The sequence below is a fragment of the Canis lupus genome, chromosome 28 (genome assembly GCF_048164855.1).
Source record: "Canis lupus baileyi chromosome 28, mCanLup2.hap1, whole genome shotgun sequence".
In the NCBI taxonomy this organism is placed as follows: Eukaryota; Metazoa; Chordata; class Mammalia; order Carnivora; family Canidae; genus Canis; species Canis lupus.
In genome coordinates this window covers 33,020,742-33,038,430 of record NC_132865.1, presented here as the reverse complement: position 1 = coordinate 33,038,430, position 17,689 = coordinate 33,020,742, and the positions used below count along the sequence as shown (strand labels likewise).

The 17,689-nt window shown below is 41.4% G+C and overlaps 1 protein-coding gene across 10 annotated transcripts in view; it reads left to right on the top strand.

Moving 5' to 3' along the window:
- Nucleotides 1-17,689, top strand: part of FAM110B (family with sequence similarity 110 member B) — a 223,991-nt gene that overhangs the window by 120,498 nt on the left and 85,804 nt on the right. For 3 of the 10 annotated variants that reach the window (XM_072804567.1, XM_072804568.1, XM_072804569.1), the window contains 2 exons: nucleotides 13,425-13,550; nucleotides 15,168-15,264. The exons of 6 other annotated variants lie outside the window; for them this stretch is intronic. The gene's annotated coding sequence lies outside the window, so the exon portion shown is untranslated. The remainder of the gene's footprint in view (nucleotides 1-13,424; nucleotides 13,551-15,167; nucleotides 15,265-17,689) is intronic. One more of the 10 variants, XM_072804571.1, reaches the window with a different exon arrangement.

Here is a 17,689-nt window from a genome sequence, read left to right as displayed (position 1 = left end):
TAGAAGCTGTATTGTATTTGCATGTGAAATCATGGCATGCTTAAGATAGAGATGCAAATTTCACTTCAGCTTCTTGATTTTACAGAAGAGAAAATTGAGACTATTTTATAGTTGCCATCACTTAAAATATTTATAAGAATTCAGCAAAGATAAAATTTTCCATTGTTATTCTTAATATAAGTATTTTATGTAATTAAAATATTTATGGGAAGTAACTAGTACCTTAAGTCATATTGAAAGTGATTAAGTACCTACTCCAGCAAGGGACAGACTTCCTTTATCTGGGACCCATAGGAGGAGAGCTGGTATTGGGATTTCCTAAATAGTCATGTGTTTCTATTTGTGCATCTAATAGTTCACGTAACATGTCTTGGGCAGCCACTGGACTGACCTTATGGAAAGACTGGGCTCCTGCCTTTGGAAACAACAGGCTTAATTTGCCAGATCGATTTCACCTAATCCTGGACTTCTGTAAATTTCGCATTCTCCTGGGCCACAGAGATCTTTTTTTTAGGATTTTATTTATTTATTCATGAGAGACACAGAGAGTAGAGAGAGACAGAGAGGTAGAGACACAGGCAGAGGGAGAAGCAGACTCCATGCAGGGAGCCTGACGTGGGACTGGATCCCAGGACTCCAGGATCATGCCCTGGGCTGAAGGCTGCGCTAAACCACTAAGCCACCCGGGCTGCCCCACAGAGATTTTTTGATAGAAATTTCCTGAGGGAGCTGAGGAAAGCATATTACCACTGTGTTAATTCAGGCAAATGCATTTCCCCCTTGTCCCTGAGGTAATTCTGCACAGTGTCACCTTCAGTGCCTGGGATTAGGGTACAGTTATCCTGGCTGGCTGGCAATCCCCAGCCTTCTTACTGGCCCTGCTATAGGGAGGTAAACTGATCCTTGAGTCATCCTCACACTAAGAGAACTGGGAGACTGTCCTTGTGAGAGCCTCCTGTGTAGGGGTTATGTTAAAAATGCAGAGAGCTTAGATGATTCTTAATGTGATTCAAAGACTGAACTTGAGGCTCCTGGGTGGCCCAGAGGTTGAGCATCTACCTTCAGCTCAGGGCGTGATCCTGTGGTCCTGGGATCGAGTCCCACATTGGGCTCTCTGCAGGGAGCCTTCTCTCTCTGCCTGTGTCTCTGCCTCTCTCTTTGTGTGTCTCATGAAAAAATAAATAAAATCTTTCAAGAAAAACCCACAGAAAAGACAAAGACTGAACTCATTTCCCTCAGAATGCATGAAATGTGTTTAATACCTATTAGATCCCATGCTGCTTGGCAGAGGCGTGGCGGCAACCTAAAGCACCATGGGCTTTGTGTTCTACAGAAGGCTTTGTCACCAGCTCCCTGTGGAACTTCTCACCATCCGTGTAGAAAGTCTCATCAATGTGGGATCGCACACAGTCTTGAAATTTTACTCCCTAGTACTCTTTTCACACGATTTTTAAAATAGTAATTAAATAAATTTAATAAATTTATTAAATAAGTTTAATAAATTGTTTCCATTTCATAGGCTGTGTTAGGAGCCGGGCAGGTCTGTTGGGTACTGGGAAGGGCACCAGGAATTTCACAGCTGAGTCCTGCTCTGTCCTCTTGCCGCCGTGGTTTGTGGCACATAGAGAGGTCACGTGACCTCCTTCTCTGAAGGTCACCTCTTTTTTGACAAACCATACCTGCCTCCACTCTCTGTTCTTTTTCTTTTGCTCTTGCAAAACATTTACTTTTTCCTGCTTTGGGGCACAAATTATTCTGTCCCCAAAGCTAATGCATCAGCATTCTGTGACAATTTTTTTGAACATAAAAGCAAAAGTAGTTTGTTTTTCTCTAAGCATTTCATTTTTACCAGTATCTGAAATAATACTCATGAAGAGAAGTTGATATACCCACAGAGACCCAGGTGCTCCTGGATGGTCACCCCCTAGATCAGAAAGCATTTTTAAACTCATTTTCAATGAGGCTTAAAATGTCCACCCATGATGCTTTTCCTTTCTCTACTGCCCTTCTTTTTTTTCCGGCTGCCTTGTTGGCCTTTGGTAGTTTATCAGTAAAATAAATTTTAGTGGCAAATGCACACAGTTTTTTGTTTTAAGCAGGGGGCTAGGACTAGGGAAGTCTTAGGGTACAGCACAGTAACTTAATCATGTGAATAAACATTAAGTGGAAATGTTTTTTCCAGCAGGAAGTAGAACCACACTTTTAATGTAAAACATGATATGGGACACCTGGGTGGCCCAGCGGTTGAGTGTCTCCTCTGGCTCACAGGATCCAGGATCGAGTCCCACGTCCAGCTCCCTGCATGGAGCCTGCATCTCCCTCTGCCTATGTCTCTGTGTCTCTCTCTGTATCTCTCATAAATAAATAAACAAATCTTTAAAAAAAAAAAAAACATGGTGATGTTTCCCACTCTTCTCCTAATCTCCCCTTTTACCAAAACTGAAAACAGACTGCCATGATTAGATATTTGGTGGACCCCATCACTTAATAGGTGGTAGTATCTCAGCCACCATGTTAGCAAATGTTCTTTCGTGACGCTCTGTCCCCTCCTCCCCAATTTGGATTGGTCAGTGTCCTGTAGCTTCTGCCTACTTAGGGAAGCTACAACAGGAAGAACTCGCAGCAGGTACACCTATAAACTGGGGAGTGTTGCAGCCAGATAGGGAAAGTGAGGGCGTTACTCTGAACAGTGCAGTTCACTCACCATAGTGGTCGCCACCTGTCACCAACATGTGACATTGAGGTTCTGGGCTGCAGTGGTTGGTGGAGGAACAACTTGGGATGCACAGGACTTCCTGGCGTGAACCATCTGGTAAGTGAGGATGTTCCCTAAACATTCTCCATTTTAGCTACAGGACTTGGTAATCCCACAGTGATCTTATCACCAGATGGTTGGCAGACGGCTAACTTCTGCTTTAAGTCTGGAAGTGGCGCTGAGAATTACCCATATTTCCTTGTCCCTGAGTCTGTCTGGTAGGGAATAAGCATGGGGGTGGGGGGTGCCTAGCTTCAGTTCTTGGTAGGATTTGACCTCAAACACTGTGTAAATTTTCCAAGCCTTAGCCTCCTTGTGTTTACCACGCAGAGAAGTAGATTCTTGCTTTCTTTGCTTCCGTAAGACATGTAATTTATGATTTGACCCTTACAATCAGGTGGCAAATTAGAACAAGTAATGTTATTGGGCTGAAAATAATGTTATTCCTTCTTCCTAGATACCATGCTCTATCCTCGATCCATGTTATTACACTAATTGCATTTATGATGAAGACATTCTAAAATCACAGATGTTAATTGGTTTAAAAATAGAACATATGCATTTTTATTAAGTTGTTAAGAAACAGGGTTTGGGTGCTTTTTCCTGATTTTCTAGCCCAAAGCAACTGTAATGAGAGTGGTGGGTAAAATGTCAATGTCATGCAGAGACAGATATTGTGTGACCTATTTGGGACTTGGCTGCTTTGTACACAGATTGTTTCACACAGCAGGTCTGTTTCTAGTTCATTCACCCTTCTAGTTTACCTGGATATTTGGCTATGCACATTTTAATTCTTCCCACTGAGCTCTCCCTGTCTCATTTCGCAAGTGAGGGGAACTGGTTAGGTGATGCTAGTACAGCAGCCTCTCTGGAATGGTTTAAGAGGTACTCTGAATGGCTGTGGCATGCCTACGTAATGTGTGCACCCCCTGTGTGCCAGAGTTGATGGGGTGGGACGGCACTTTCCAGTACTCTAGGTCGAGATGGGGGTAAGGAACTTGTTTCCTGTTTGTCCTATTGTTTTCCACTATCTAAAAGCTACAATCTGCGTCAAAACCAGTTACTAAATCTCCCTGGATCCTTGTAGGAGAATTGAAATAGAGAAAAAGCAGCTGTTCATTAGCATGCCAGGCCTTTTTATGATTTCTGGCAGCCCCACTTCACACTATGGAAATGGGCCTGGCTCTTTTCGGCTCCTGAGACTTCGAGTGATGCTTTCATCTTCAGAATACACCCCTCTCCCTCAGGGCACCCGGAATAGACACTGTTTGCACTGAAATGGATGACATGATTTTCCAGGGTACGAGCGTAGCACACCAGGGATCGGCTGATATTTAAAGAACATGAATGAAAGCAGTAGACACCTCGCTGGGGCAGGGCAAGAGAGCTTTCGGACCATTATTCCCACCTAGGATTGGAAGTCTTATTGACGGCTGATTGTGTAAACTGGAGTTATTTGTCTACTAGGTCAGAAGAGGTGGCTGGTAAATAAATGTCAGCCCCTGGCACATGGCTTTGGAATGCCCTGTGTATCAGCCCTGGTGGCCTGTGAAGGATGACCCGTGTCAGTAATCAAAGCACTCAGGTGCATAGGAGTTTGCTTTTCAGGTATCAGAATTACTTCAACTTATGGGTTTTACCTTCATCAGAAAGTTGGGATGTAGAACACTGTGGTCTCATGAGAACTCTTTCCTGTAAATCAAGAGGTGTTATTTCCATTCTGGAATAAATCACTGGCTAATTCTGAAACCCATGACAAGGTATCTAATCTTTCTCTGCTTTGATTTTCTCACCCAATGATACTCATTCTAAATCTGAACACTTAAACAGTGTTTACGATGGTCAGGCACTATTAATAATAGTGAAAAAGGATTTGCACATAATCAGACTGATTCTAGAATTCCATTCTCTTAAATGCTATGCTGGTGGACTGTCTCTCTGAAAAATTAATATAATGGTCCCTGATTTCTTCTTTATGTGGTTTGATCATGTGAATATACATTTACTCTTTGACAAGAGGTATTTGACCCAATGACTATGACTACTATTTGTCTGGTACTTATATAGCTTTTCGAAGTGGTAGGGGCTTGCCTAAAGCACTGTGCTACCTGGAAATTACTTCCTGTAGCAGCCTGGACTCATACCTAGACATTTAAGTGTTCAGAGGTACCATATACACTTGTACAGATGAATCATATATGGTCCTAGGGTGCCACTCACAGAGACCACCATGGTCATGACATTCCTCTGCATCATCTACAGTCTATACAGCTGTATGCCCAGCCCTTTATAAGCTAACCGATAGCCTTATTTAGAAAACTTCTGTGTACATACAGAAAATATATTGTACCTATGATAATAGTTTATGCTTTATAAGCTCACCTTAGTGTATCAAAGCTACCTTTGAATGAAGTGAAAAAAATAAATATTTTACACAGCAAACCTCTATATGCTAAAATCCCCAAAGGAAAGCAGTGGCTACCAGGTAAATAAAGAAGCTGTTAGGATTGCAACAAAAGAATCAAAGTAAGTCCCTGTAGTAATTTCTCATTTGGATGGACATTAGTTGGCCAGACTGTGGGTATTAGAATTACAAACTAATCAGCTTAGTAATTTTGCAAATTATAGACCTCACCCAATAGAGTCACAAAATAAAAGCCAATTTGAAATATTTCAGCTGTCGCTTAGCTTCAAGCCAACACAACTCACTCCCCCATCCGATTTTAGAGATTCATGGATATTTGTTAGAGGAGTACCAGTTCTGGTTAAAATCGGGTAGCACTTGGAAATTCTCATGAGACAAGGGCAAAATACTATGTGAATGAATTGAAACAAGGCCCTCAAACTGTTGTATCCATTAAATATGTTGAGTAGTAAAGAGGTTATATAACACTTACACCATTTAGTTTTAGGAAATAATGAGTTAACTGGGTGAAATAAAGCTCTCCTTTTAAGCAGCTTTAATTAGTTAGAAGTTGAAGCTTAATAGTCTGTTAAAAAGTTATTTTAAAAATTAGTGAAGTGAATTAATTGTAATCTGACAGTAAGTCAGTGTGGTGTACGTCTGTGCAATTAGAATAGTTATTACCACGTTTATTACAGGGGGAGGCATAGCCCTGAGTCTGCCATCTTGTGTGGTTCAGAGCACACTAGAATTGCATTCTCTAGCCGCCCAAGGCAATTCTGGGTACATCAGCAGTAATTAGGGCTGCACAGCACTGTCCCCTCTCTCACAGCATGATCACACTCTCCCTTGCTGCTGCGTGGCTCTTCGGTGAGAATGTTTTCTAGTAGAGGTGCATGGTAAGCTCCATGAGGTCAGGAAGGTCTGTCTGTTGACTGCTCTATCCCCAGGGCCTAGAGAGCAGTGCCTGGCACCCAGTGGGTACTCTATAAATATATATTCACCGAATCAACGAATTGAACTATTTTCCTGATCTAACCCATACTGTATTTCTAAGTATGTTATAAGTATTTTATAGGCTTTATTGTAAAATCTTAATAATCCAGTCTCCTAGGGCTTCCACGTTTTCAGAAATTATTTGCATGTTTCTGTGGCAATTCTGAAGAGGGCCCACTTCATAGATAAAGAAACTGAGGCACAGAGAGGTTGTAGGAGCCCAGACATAACTTTCAGATATAAAATGAAGTCTTGTACTTCCATGCACATGTATTTTTTCTGTTAAGACTGTGTATACCAAGAATCCTCATGAAGCGTGTGGTCACCGGTTAACAAACCCAAGATAATCAGAATGGCTTCCTTGCCATTTCAACTTTAGGAACCCACGGAGAGCAGAGATTTGAAGAAGGAAATCATACGCACATCTTACTGTAGAACACACGGACTTGTGTTCACATTTCTTAATCTTCAACTTGTATCATGTGCAGATTCACTTTTGTGAGAACATGACTTATGTCAAGTCAGGCAACCACTGCTTGGGCAGTTCAAAATACTGCATCTCCTGTCTTACACTAGACTGCACCATTCTGCCAAATGATGGCTGTGGAGGTCTGATTTGTTATAGTGACCAATGTCCAACTCAATGTGCAATGCTTTGTGGCTTCACAAATACTGGAGAGAATTTGTTAAATTTACAGTCCATAGGGTCTTCAGGTCTTACAGCTTGAACTGAGGAGACTGGTGTATACACACATTTGACACATTTCAACGGCTGATGTTGTTGGACAACCATAATGCTAACGCACTTTAAAAGTCGAAGAAGGTTGGGTGGAAGAGTTATAAAGAGAAAATACTGGTGATGGTAGGGAGCATTTTCAAACAATACTGAAATGATATTCCAGGAGTGAACCTAAATGAGTGGGAAATGGAAACTGTCAGTAGAATTCTTTTCTTTGAAAACGGTAAAGACTATAGAAGAATGAGATACCCTACATCTTTTGGAAGCATGAGCGTTCTGGAAGATTTCAAATGGTGAAGGAATTCTCATCCCCTCTAGTCCAGCAGTTGTTGCCTGTCTGGGGAAAAGGTAAGTACTAGTTCCCTGAGCTTTGACATCATGGTCTGTGTTTGGTAGGATTCTTGTTGTGAGGTTTGAGGGCTAGGGTGTATAACTGCGGCTGTATCTGGGGTGTACTTGGAGGGCACCATGTTTGCTTCCTCCTCTGGTGTCCTCAGCGTTGTCCCTGGAGGCCATGGGGCCAGGGCTATGGTTCTAGCCACTGAGGCAGGGCAGCTGACCAACCAGGGGCACCAGAGAGAGACCTCCTGAGATTGGAATTAATCTGTGTTCTCTTTTTCCCTCTCTCTCTTTTCTTCAAACTGATATTAATCAAGCAATGATACTTTGTAAATCTTCTAAGAGGTCATTTCCCATCAAACAGTAATAGAGGAATTCTCTCTTTGTACATTTTATACTTGTTTCGGTAAATTATTGCTCACTTGCAATACTTGAGAGGCTATTTCATGTGTGTAATGAATATTGAGATTTTAGTGTTGTTGCTGTTGTTTTTTTTTTAAATAGCTTCTTCCTGTAGGAGGTTAGTGTGCTTGGTCACCAATTTGAGAATTTTGGGAGAAAAATGTTAATGTCAAAGTAGGACTTAATTTCTTTTAACTCTCTTTCAGCTTCTCCAGAACAGTTATTAGCATATGAGCATAATAGATTCACACTCCCTGGGTTATATATGTGCTGCTGAAGTTCAGTATTTGGTTCTAAATACTTGCTTAATAATCCCGAAACCCAGCCTGAAACACTAGTGTGCTTAAGCATAGTTCATTATTACAGAGCCAGGAATATTTTGAGGATAAAAATAGAAGCATTGAATGTTCCTTTGTTGAAGGGTTGGGGAAGAATATTTTGGTGCTGCTGAATATTTTTCATTTTAAAAAAAATGTTAACATTGATCTCACTGTTGTTCTTACCCTGCTGAACCCTGACTCCCTCATCTCCACTGTGGAGTCCCCTCTTTGCCTTGTACCTCACAACATATCTGTGTGTTGCTGTCCTGCTTGTGCTCACCCTGGACTTCCCTTCCCTTCCGCCTTCCCTCGGCACCGCCTCTCTTTGGTACTTCCTGGAGGTTTGCCCTCCTGATCTACAAATCTGCGCCACTTTCATTCCTTTTTTCCCTGGCCTCAGGTCCTTGGGACTTGCTGCTCTGTTTTCTGTTGACTTGCTAGGTCAGAGGTGCTCAACTCCCCCACTTCCTGTCCTCTTTGTCCCCCCCACTTCCTGTGGCTGCCGTGTGCACCTGCACCAGGGCACATGGCTCAGCCATTTGGTCATTCTGCATCCGGAACATCACGCCCACGCCTGATTCCACCTATTCTTTGCACATTGATGATCTCAACCTTTATGTCACTTGCTCGATTCACTTAATGGATCAGCTACTCCGAACTCAATTCACGTGGTCACCAATGGATCTCTGGATCTTCCTGCTAAACCAGCATCCTCTGCTAGCTTTTCCGCTAGAATACCACTGAGCTCCTGTTACTAGGAACTGTCTTTGGAAAGCCGTGGAAAATCACCTGAACCCCACAGCATTCATTCATTCATTATCATGGTTCCTTGACTTTTTTACATGTGCTCTTTTCTCTGTCTTTCCCGAGTTTCAAGTCAAGTGCCCGTCTTCTTTCATCACATACCATCGCTGAAGCTGTCTCTAGTTGGTGACTCTGCCTCAGGTGTTCTCTTTCTAGTCTACCTGGTGTATTGCCTACAGGTGCGTCTTGATAAAATTGTCTTCATGTCACCTTTATTCTTACAAACCTTTTACTAACTCCCGTAGACTTGGGGGCTAAAAGGTACAGGTAAGGTATGGTGGATGCTCACCTCTTGCCATCGGCGAGCTCTGATTTACCTGACCAGCCATTTCTGTTCTCCAGCTTGGAATCCTCTTCCTCAGCCCTATTGATCTACTTGAGATCTTGAATGCTTTTTTGCAAACCCTGCTCATTGCCTCTGCTCTCACCCTGGCATAGAGTCCCCGCCCCCTTTCTTCACTTGGCTAAGTAATGGTAATGCATGTTGTAGTCAGCAAAACTGGAGGCGCATCTGGTGCCTCCTTTAAAGACAAAACTCTCACTTGAATTTATGGCACATATTGTTTTGTGATCTCACAGTTAGTTTCGAATTACTGGGTTTTTTTCTTGTTTTATTTTCAACTGTAGTAAAAAAAACAAACCCACGTCACATGAAATTTACCATCTTAATATCTAAGGGTACCTACGTTCTCTGTGATGGTGTTATTTTTTGTAAAATTATATCTTCTTAATCACTTTTAGATTTTCCATGTGTTTATTAGCCACATCTCTACAGCTTATATATAAACTCAGGGCTTGAGTTAGGTATTGTTTGCTTCATTGCCTTTGCTCATGAATTCATTATGTGCCGACTGTTTTCTAAACACTATGTTCTACATCCCTGACTTTGTCTAGCTCAGACAGCAGATGTGAAACATCTGACAACCAAGTTTAAGAAATTTCTTTTAGGAATAATTTTTAGTGGTGGAATTTGAAAACAGCTTATGTGAAGAGTCATAGCTCATTCTTTTTGAAAAATAAATGCCAAATAAGATAAGCATTATCCTGGGGGGAAATTTCTCACTTAAGAAAAATCTTTATACAGTTATAGGAATTAAGATTTTTATTTCCTCCCAACAAGACTGGTATGATAGATATTCAGGGGGTGTGTGTGTTCCAAAATTGTAATGTTCAGTATTTTCTATTATAATCACTCTGTCTCTTCAGTTACATAGTTATTGTCATTTTCATTGCTGGGTAAAGAATGAAAGGTTTAGTATGTTTGATTTAGGTCCCAAACTCTCATACGCTCTACTCTGTTTCTAGGAAGTCAGTTTTATTTTAATATAAGTTTCTATTTGGAGAATTTTAGAAGTTTGTGAACTAAGTGGTATTCTGTTCCCATGGATGGGACACTATTTTGTGGTACTCGGACTATTGTTTTAAACATGGGAGAACTTGATTGTGGCAGGTTAAGAACTGTCAACTACCTTTCACATGTAAGCAGATGACAGAAAGAAGTATTTCATGAAAAGCTAGCTTTCTTTAATAATAATAAAAAAAAAAAGGCCACTGGTCACAATCCTTAGGCTTACAACAAATGTCAGAACTGCCCTTAATTACATGCTTCTGTGTTTCTGTGTAACTCTTTAATAATCTTGGATGGGGGCAGCCCTGGTGGCGCAGTGGTTTAGCGCTGCCTGCGGCCTAGGGCGTGATCCTGGAGACCTGGGATCGAGTCCGATGTCGGGCTCCCTGCGTGGAGCCTGCTTCTCTCTCTGCCTGTGTCTCTGCCTCTTTCTATATATGTCTCTCATGCATAAATAAATAAAATCTGTTTTAAAAAAATCTTGGATGGATGGAGATACACTTTTTTTCAAAATTCTGACTTTATTTTACTCTTTTTTTCTTGTGTTTCATTCAATTTTCTTTTTTTTAATTGAAATACAGTTGACACACAATGTTACTTTAGTTTACTGTGTACAGCATAGTGACTTAACAATTCTGTGCATTATGCTATGCTCATCAGAAATGTAGCTACCATTTATCACTATACAACTCCATTACAGTAACAATGATTATATTCCTTATGCTGTGCCTTTATCCTCCTGTCTTACTCATTCCATAACTGGAAGCCTGTAGTACCCACTGTCTATCACCCATTTTACCCATTGAGAAAGTACTATGAGGTTCCTCAAAAATTTAAAAATAGAAATACATATGGTCCAGTAAATCAACTACTGAGTACTTCTGCAAAGAAAACAAATACACTAATTCAAAAAGATAGGCACCCCATGTTTATTGCAGCATCCTTATTGGCCATTGTAAATAAGCCAAGATATGGTAGCAACCCAAATAGCCATCTAGATAAATGGATATAGAACTGGTACACACACACAGACACACACACTCTTACACATGCATGCATGCAATGGAATATTACTTGGCCATGAAAAAGAATGAGATCTTCCCATTTCTGACAACATGGATGGACCTAGAGAATATTATGCTAAGTACAGTCGGTCAAAGAAAGACAAATACCATATGATTTCATTCATTTGTGAAATCTGAAAAACCCAAATAAACAAATGAAATATACACTTTCTTAATTGATCACTCACCACCATCACACCAAACACTGTGTAATTCCCAGACTATACTACATCTTATATATCACACACACCAGTAAATAATACTGTATTGATTGAAATTGTTTTAATTCTTTAAATTTTTTTTTTTTTTTTGAGAAAGTGTATGCTTGTGAGCAAGGGTGAAGAGTGGCAGAGGGAGGGGGAGAGAGAATCTTAAGCAGGCTCCACTCCCACCCTTAAAGATCCCCAGGCAGGGTTCAATCTCACACCCTCAGATCATGAATTGAGCTGAAATCAAGAGTCAGACATTTAACCAACTGAGCCACCTTTGTTTTAATTCTCAATAGACTTTTCTTTTTCCTCTCTCCTAAGAGTTTGAAGGTTACTGGAAAGCAGGGGCTGGCTTACTTACCTGTTTTTGGTGGCTAGCACAGAGCCTCATATGGAGTAGAAACAAATGTGTATAAATTGAAGTAACAGCCGACTGTTTATAAAAGCAAAAGGAAATGCTAAATATTTATTTATATTTTAACAATACATATCTAAGAAATACATATCTTTTTCTTAAGAAAAGCAATGAGCAAGCATCCTCTGATATTTACTTTTTCTTACACTATGTGGATGGCATGTGTATCTTAGCATTCCTTGGAATTCATCAATAAGCACTTCTTACAAAGGATATAGTAGATAATCAATTACCATTTTGATGAATAAAAGATGAATGCTTTTCCTAATATATATCATAGAAACCTAAGTAAGTTATAATGTTGATGTTACTCTTATTGATGTGAACATTAGTAAAATATTGCAGAAGGGCTGATTCCTATTTTAACATTTCTGAGAAGTAGTCACTATCATTAAAGATGTGTATGTCCTGTTCGTCCTCAGATTTCATGGTTTCATAGGAAGGATAGAGATTTCCTTTAATGCTTCTTATACTTTTCTTTCTTTTTCACTCATTGAGTACACATTTAGCCCATGAGGACAATTGACAATCCTGGAATTGATGGGAGGTACTTTCAGGGTGATGTTATTTTTATGTGATGTTATTTTATGTTATTTTTATGGCTGGCTTAAAAGAAAGCGTATTAGTTTTCTGTTGCTGTGTAACAAATTTCCACAAGCAACTGTTTCTTAGTTCACAATGGTATTGCTCAAAAGTCTATCATGGATCAACTGGGTTCTCTGCTCCCACACAGTCTGACACTCAGGGTGCTGGCTGGACTGTGTTCTTGGTTGAGACTTTGGGGAAAATCAGTTTCTTTCTCTCTTTTTTTAAGATTTTATTTATTTATTCATGAGAGACACACAGAGAGAGGCAGAGACATAGGCAGAGGAAGAAGCAGGCCTCCTGCAGGGATCCTGATGCAAGACTTGATCCCAGGACCCTGGATCACGACCTGAGCCAAAGGCTCAACCACTGAGACACTCAGGTGCCCCAGAAAATTGGTTTCTAAGCTTATTCATGGTTTTTGGCAGGATTGAGGTCCATATGTCTTGGCTATCAGCCAAGGGCTGCCATCAGTTCCTAGAAGTTTTTTATAAGCCACTGGCATTTCCTTGCCCTAGGCCTTCTCAAGTGCCCTCTCACCAGCTCCAGCAGAATCTTGTATCAGATCCCCCTTACTTCTAATCTCTTTAGTTTCTCTTCTGCGACCAGCCAAAGAAAACTCTCTGCTTTTAAAGGATTCATGAGATCAGGCGAAGTCCATCCAGGTAATCTTCCTATCTTAAAATTAAGGCACTGTATAACCTTACCTAAACATAACAATAAAATCCATTATATTTACTGTCCTGGGATTTATGCAGGGTGTGTATGGGGTTGGGAATTCCTGGGGACTGTGTTAGAATTCTCCCTTCACAGAAGGTTCAGTTAAGATACTTGGGAAATGCCAAATGTACCTCCACACTTTTTACTTTGAGAGGCTGAAGACTATGTTTGATAGGCTTTCTCCTCCTCAACCCTACTGCATTTCTATAGGAAAGAGCAGTAGTCTGTTCTTCATATAAAGAGATGTTACTACAGTCAGTAGGTAGGGCTTATGGTTTACTGTTTGTGGTTTTCATTCATTGATCTGTATATTCTTTGAGCCAGTTGCTCCAGGGCCAGTGGTGACCAGATGAGGACTGGAGTCAAGTGTGCAGAGTCTTGGCGATTAACATGGAAACCAAACTGACCCAGGGTTAAGTAAAGGCTTAATCCAGGAGAAGAACTTGACAGGTGAGGCTACGGGGAAGGCTATGAACTTGGTGTGCTAGACCATAGGGAGCTGCCCTCACTTTGTGACCAGATGAATTACTTGCCAGAATCACTGTTCTTGGCAGATTAACCTGGAAACTGTATTATAGTTAAAGTGGAGAAGCCAGAAGCAGGAATGAGCCAGGAAGTCAGAAGTGAATGTTTATTGATCAGTGGCAAGGGAGATTTAGAAATGAATTGCGTTCCTTGAGTTACATTAATAGTAGTGGCGCTAGTAAAATAAGCAAGAGTGGGGGAACCTTGAACATGATTAAAGAGAAAATCGGGCTGCTTTGTATGATCTGTGATCACCTGAGTGGAGTTTGGTTCATTTTAATGGAGACTATGGATAAGTGGTTTTAGGCTGCATGTCAGGTAAGTAATCAATTTGTTATTAACTTGCTGTTGCAAGTTTATAAGTTTTGCTTTAAGTGCCTATACATTTTTCTTATCATCCAAACAGCTTTGCTAACTAGAGGCACGTGGGGTAAAATGGATACCCAATGTGTATTTTACATGGAGTTGTATTTCACGTTTATAGCATTTGGCTTTGCCCATTTACCTACCCCTTGCAAAAAGCAATACTCCCTTTAAATGAGATGGATAATGGATTGTCACATTTACTACTGTAGTGATAGGTTGTTCATTGCTTCTGAATACCATACTTCCTTGTTTAAATCACATGCTCCTGGTTTTCTCAGTCAGTATTCAAAGGGAGTTTTTACTTCCTATTACCTCCATTCATTTTTTTGACTGAAGAATTTTTTTAAGATTCAAACAAACAAACAAACATAAAAGCCATCTCTGAGCCTGGGAACCAGACAGTGAACAGATCTGTTTTCACATAAGTATAGAAATGCTGGTTTTGGAAATATTCACTGTGGAGTTCTTGCCACATAGTTGGCTGATAAAACTATAAATAAGCTAAAACTACAGAGCTTCATACCATGAGAAGAAGAGCATTTAGCTTCATCTTCTGTGACTAAAAGACGCAATGCAACCACAGTAAGAAGAGGACATGGTAATTTGCAGGGTAGCGGTGGAACCAGAGACGTTGACATGCTGATGGTTTTAAAGCAACCCTACAGAGTAAATCATTTATTCATGCCATAAATATTTATTGGTAACCTGCTCTGAGCCTGTTCTTCTATAGCTGGGGTTATGGTAGGAAACAAAAACAGTGAGTTCTGCCCTTGAGAGCCTTCTATTTCCATGAGATGGAGCAGAAATACAGAAGATAAATAATACATATTTGATATTTGAGTGGTTAAAAGTAGTATTCAGGAAACTGAAGGCTAGGGGATAGATGTGTGTTATAGGATGAGGCAGTAGCATTTTAGAGGGTATGCTAGGCAGGGCTGGAGGATGACCCTTGTATTGGGTAGTGAGGCTCACAGAGCATGGTGAAAGTGGTATCCTGCTGGAGCTATTAGATGATGTTATCTAAGACCACATCTCTGTAGACTGGGGTTAGAGAGTCTCCTGCTGGCTGTGAGAAGGGCACGTAGCCCCTGGTGGATGAGAGTGGCCCCAGCCTGCAGCCAGCAGGAAACCTGGGACCTCAGTCCTGCAGCCCCAGGGACTGAATTTTGCCAACAGCCACAGGAACTCAAAGAAGAACCCCAAGCTTCTCAAGGAAAGTTGTCCAGAGGACACCGTGGTGGCAGCCTTATGAGACTTGGAACCAAGGATGGAGGTAAGCTACACTTGGGCCTTGACAGATACTGTGAGATGTTAACTGGGGCTGTTTTAAGCCACAGAGTTCATAGTAATTTGTTACACAGCAACAGAGAACTGGTCAAGCCTGTACCTGGGAGAGTATGAGCCAGCCAGTACAGCTTTCTATGGGAAAGGGCACTGGGCAGAGGAAGCAACCAGGAGGGCAGCCATTTATGGGATGAAGGGGGAGTCCCAAGCTATCAGAAGTGAGGTCAGAGAGTAGAGTGGGCTGTTGGGCTGTTAGGATTTGGGCTATTGCCCTGAAGGCAATGGAAAGTCATTAGAGGGGTAGGGACAGAAGGGTGACCTTCATTTTAACAGGGTCTCCCAGGCTGCTGTGTGAGACTGGTTGAGACCAGTAAGACACAGTAATTCAGAGCACAGGTTTGGCATCTTGGGCCAAGGTCCAGCTGTATGGAGGTTGAGGGTGGTGAGTAGTAAGGAAAGGTCAGGTTCTGGAAATATCCTGAAATTGAGTGTATGGGATTTAATAACATCTTGGATGCATAGTATGATAGAGAAAGGAGCATGAAGGATGACTCCAGAGTTTCTGGCCAAGACACCTGGAAGGAAGATGCTGCCAATGATTGAGAAGTTCAGGGTGGGCATAGGATCAGGAGGGGGTTCGGGAGGCCCCTTAAGATTAAGCTCCTGGAACGCCTGGGTAGCTCAGTGGTTGGGCGTCTGCCTTTAGCTCAGGGCATGATCCCGGGTCTGGGTATCGAGTCCTTCATCGGGCTCCCTGTGAGGAGCCTGCTTCTCCCTCTGTCTCTGCCTCTCTCTGTGTGTCTCTCATGAATAAATAAATAAACTCTTTGAAAAAAAAAAAAAAAGATTAAGCTCCTGACGATATACAAAGGAAGGCGCTGAATTGCCACTGGGTGTACCCGTCTGGAGTTCCAGAGAGAAGATGGATTGAACATATACATGGGGAAGTAGTTAGCACATATATGGGACCTAAGGCCATGAGGACCCTAAGACAGTCACCATAGAAAGGCAAGCAAAAAATTGGAGGCCGAATGTTGGTGCTCTGATGAAATATTTTCAGTTGTTTTATCTCAATGGTAAAATGTTTCTCTATTCTTCTCCAGCACTTCAACTCACTCTTAACATTTTCAGTTTGGTTTCAACATATGGTACTATATGTTGGACTCTGGTAGGTAGGGAAGTGAAGCTGGGTATGAAATCCCTGTTGCCACCTCCTGCTGGGAAGGTTCTAGCAGGTCTAGGGGCAGATCTTTTCTTCCTAAGGGCAAATAGATGTGTAAGCCTAGGGCCTCCTTCCAACTCCAGCTGAACAAGAGTAAGTGAAGCATTCATGTATCTCATCCTAGACCTCAACTTCATTCCCAAAGAATCGATAAGCAGTCAGTGTGGCTTTCAAGATGGGGTTTGCAAGAAGTCCCATAGTTTGCTGTATAGTTTACTTTTTAAATTTTTTTAAAAATTATTTATTTATTTATTTATTTATTTATTTATTTATTTGAGAGAGAGGGAAGGAGCAAGCACAAGTGGGGAGGGGCAGAGGGAGAAGGAAAGAGGATCTTTCCTTCAGTGCAGAGCCTGATATGGGACTTGATTGCATGACCCTGAGATCAGGACCTGGGCCAAAACTGAGTTGGATGCTTAACCAACTGAGCCACCCAGGCACTTCTGCTTTGCTATATTTCTCCAGTTAGATAGCTAAACTGATAGGCAAAAATAGGAGGGTACCTTCTGGGACTTTAGGGGATAGGGAAGATGGAGTCTCCAAAGAGGGCAGTTGAGAGGAGGTGAGAGTAGGCTCTGGACCACTGTGTAATCTGCATTTACTGAGAGCCCCAGCACTGGTGTATATAGCTCAAGCCTCATTGGAGTTGGTGGGAGTGGGGAGAGCTGTGCCCCTCACAAGCAAAAGACCCCTTCCTATGGACACATCCGTTTTTATATAAGTAATCTCTTTAGTTCATAAATTTCTTTTTCAGGCAAGTTACCTATTTATTCCTAAATCTTACAAATTAACAATTACTATATAGTACTTTCTCTTCTCTTTTTCCTTTCTCCATTTTCCATCATATTATCAGATGGGCTATTTAATCTAGTATCGAATTGCTACATTGTCACAGTAGTACCTTTTTAAAAATGAGACACACAGGTGGTGATATAAAATCTTTGGGAACTGAGATCGTTATTCATACCCTCTCGTGTTCCAGAAGGAGCTCGAGCAGCAAACCTTGAGAGTTTGAGTTTCATCTGGTTGACCTTCTGGAATGAGGATAGCATGCTGTCACCCAGGACAGTGAGCAGTGAGGCCAAACAGTGTTTTGGATGTACGCATCCTGATATATGTGTTAAAAGTCCAGCACACCTGTCCTTTCTACCTGCCTTGAGCATTTGCTCAGACCTGACTGTACACCTCTGAC